Source organism: Bos mutus, unplaced genomic scaffold (assembly GCF_027580195.1).
Source record: "Bos mutus isolate GX-2022 unplaced genomic scaffold, NWIPB_WYAK_1.1 CTG2276, whole genome shotgun sequence".
Classification (NCBI taxonomy): domain Eukaryota; kingdom Metazoa; phylum Chordata; class Mammalia; order Artiodactyla; family Bovidae; genus Bos; species Bos mutus.
The window spans coordinates 2,501-5,000 of NW_027219737.1; the positions used below are offsets into that span (position 1 = coordinate 2,501).

The window sequence follows — 2,500 nt, forward strand, 5'->3', positions numbered from 1 at the left end:
CGGACAGGGCGGGGACCGGCGGCGGAGGCGGCCCGGGTTGGGAGGGCGGGTCGGGGGCACGCCGCGGCGCCGAAGCCCGAACGGGCGACGGACGGACGCGCGCGCCCCCCACCGCCCCCCCCCCCCACCACCGCTACCGCCACCGCCACCGCCCTCGCGGCGGGGCTCGGGCGCGAACCGCGGCACGGCGGCCGCAGCGGGGAGGCGCGCGGCGGCGGGCAGACGCCGCGGCGTCCCGCGGGTCGCCGCCGGGGCACGCGTCCCCGGGGCGCGGACGCGCACGCGGACTCGGCCTCGGGCGCGAGCCGCCCGTCCCGACGGGGCGCGAGCCGCGTGGGGGCGGGAAGCGGGCACGGGCCGCGGGCACACGGCGGGAAAGGCACCGCAGGGGGAAGGCGGGGGGCGGAGGGCCGCGCCGGCCGGGCGCCGGCAAACACCGCCGCCAAGGGCGGGACGGCGAACGACGGCGGACCGGAGGGCGCGACCCCACCCCCGCCACCACCGCGGGCCCCCGCCGGGTGGCGCGAGACCGTCCCCAGCCCCCCGACACCCCAGGGGCGGTGACACCCGAAGGCCGCTTGCGGCGCGAGGAAGCTCTCGAAGGGGAGACCGACCACACAGGCCCCGGCAGGCCAGGGGCCTCGGCGCGAGCTCACGTCCCCTTTTCTCCCCTCTCGCGGGCGACGTCCCCCCGGCCACAGAGGCGGGGCGGGGGGGACGCCGTGTCTGCACTTAGGGGGACGGAGGGCCCAGAGGCCCTGCGAGGACAGCCCCCAGCCACGCGCCCCCCGGGGAGGCGCGCACAGGACACGCGCGCCCCCGGGGCGATTGATCGTCAAGCGACGCTCAGACAGGCGTAGCCCGGGAGAACCGGGGCCGCAAGTGCGTTCGAAGTGTCGATGATCAATGTGTCCTGCAATTCACATTAATTCTCGCAGCTAGCTGCGTTCTTCATCGACGCACACAGCCGAGTGATCCACCGCTAAAGTCGTACGAGGTTTTTCAAGGGTTTCGTTTCGGCAGGACACCCGCCCCTGGCGCGGCACATCCCACCCACCCCCGCCTCCCTCCCGGAGGTGGGGTTGGGAACAGGGGTTGCCTCTGGCCGGCCAAGTCAGACAGAACACAGCAGAACGGAGGGGTCGGGAAAGGTTTCCACGACAGGGCGTCCGGCGCCAAGCCGCCAGGGCGGGCTCGGACAACCCACAGGCGCCGGGGCCCCCAACCCCTCCCCAGGGACGCGGCGGGGGGCGCGCGCGCGCGCGCCGCCGCCGCGGCCACGGCCCCCACGACGGCCGTCGGGTAGCCCCCCCCCCCGCGGCCGCGGCGGCGGTGACCGTGGCGCGCCGCGCCGCGCGCCCCCCCGTCCCCTCGGGGACGGCGGGGTCTGGGGAGACGGGAGGCGGCTCCCGACTACTCCCCGCGGGCCCGACCGCCCCGAACCCAAGCGCGGACGGGCGACACCCCCAGGGTCTTTAAACCTCCGCGCCGGGACGCGCTAGGTACCTGGAAAGGGTGAGGCGGGCGAGGGGCGGCGCGCCCCGGGCCAACGCCCCGACGTCGACCCCCAACCGCCGCGTCCCCCCCCGGGCCCGCGGCCGCGCGCGCGGCCTCGGCGCCGCCGGCCCCCGTGACCGCAGGGGTTGCCCCGCCCGCGCGCCCGCCGACCGCCGGCCCCCGGGGCCCGCCGACGCCAGACGACCACCCCCGCCGTCCCCCGAGACGCGGGCAGAGCCCCCCCCCCCCCCCCCCTCACACACCCGGCGCGGCCGGCCCGCCGGACCCCGTCCTCTCGCCCCAGCCCATCCGCTGGTGGGGCCCCTACCCGAACCCGCGTTCCCGGGCACCCCCCCCCCCACCACCACCACCGGGGCGGAGGAAGGGGCTCCGACGGGAGCTGGGCGCCAAGCGGCAGGGGACACACGTCAGAGGTACGGGAGAGGCGAAAACAGGGCAGGAGAGCCGGACAGACGGCCGGGGAGGCGTGGGGGTGGGGACGGGGCGGGAGAAAGCCCCGAGGCTCGGAAGGCGTGGGAGGCGGCGCCTGGCGACCGGCGCGGCAGCCCAGAGCGGCGGACGGACGGCCGGCCGGCGACCGCCGAGCAGACCGGCCCAGGGCCGGCGGCGGGAGGCGGCGGGGCAAGGCAAGCGGCCCCGCGACGGGCCGCCGCCGCCCGCGCCGCCGCACAGCCCGCCAGACGCGACCGGAGGATCCGCGCCGCGCGGATCCGCGGCCTTTGTGGGGGGAGGGGGTGGGGAAGGCAGTCGTGGCCGGCGCCACGGGCGAAAGGCGCGTGGGGTGGGGTGGGGGGCGTGGGGAGCTTGCGGAGCAAACCCCCTCACCACCCCACCCCGAACCCTCGGGGCCAACCTCGAGGGACGTGGCGGGAGGGCCGGGCTATCGGGAAGGGGCGCGCCGCCGGGCGCGCGCCGCCGGGCGCGGGGCAGGGTGGCGGGCGCCCCCCCGGCCAGGTGAAGGGGAACGGAGGCGCGGAGGGCC

At 79.0% G+C, this 2,500-nt stretch overlaps 1 non-coding gene across 1 annotated transcript; it reads right to left on the bottom strand.

The window, feature by feature from the left end:
* Positions 1-840: 840 nt before the first annotated feature.
* LOC138986887 (5.8S ribosomal RNA) lies at positions 841-990 on the bottom strand. Its single transcript, XR_011463475.1, has one exon. It is a non-coding gene; the product is annotated as a 5.8S ribosomal RNA (ribosomal RNA).
* Positions 991-2,500: the final 1,510 nt, after the last annotated feature.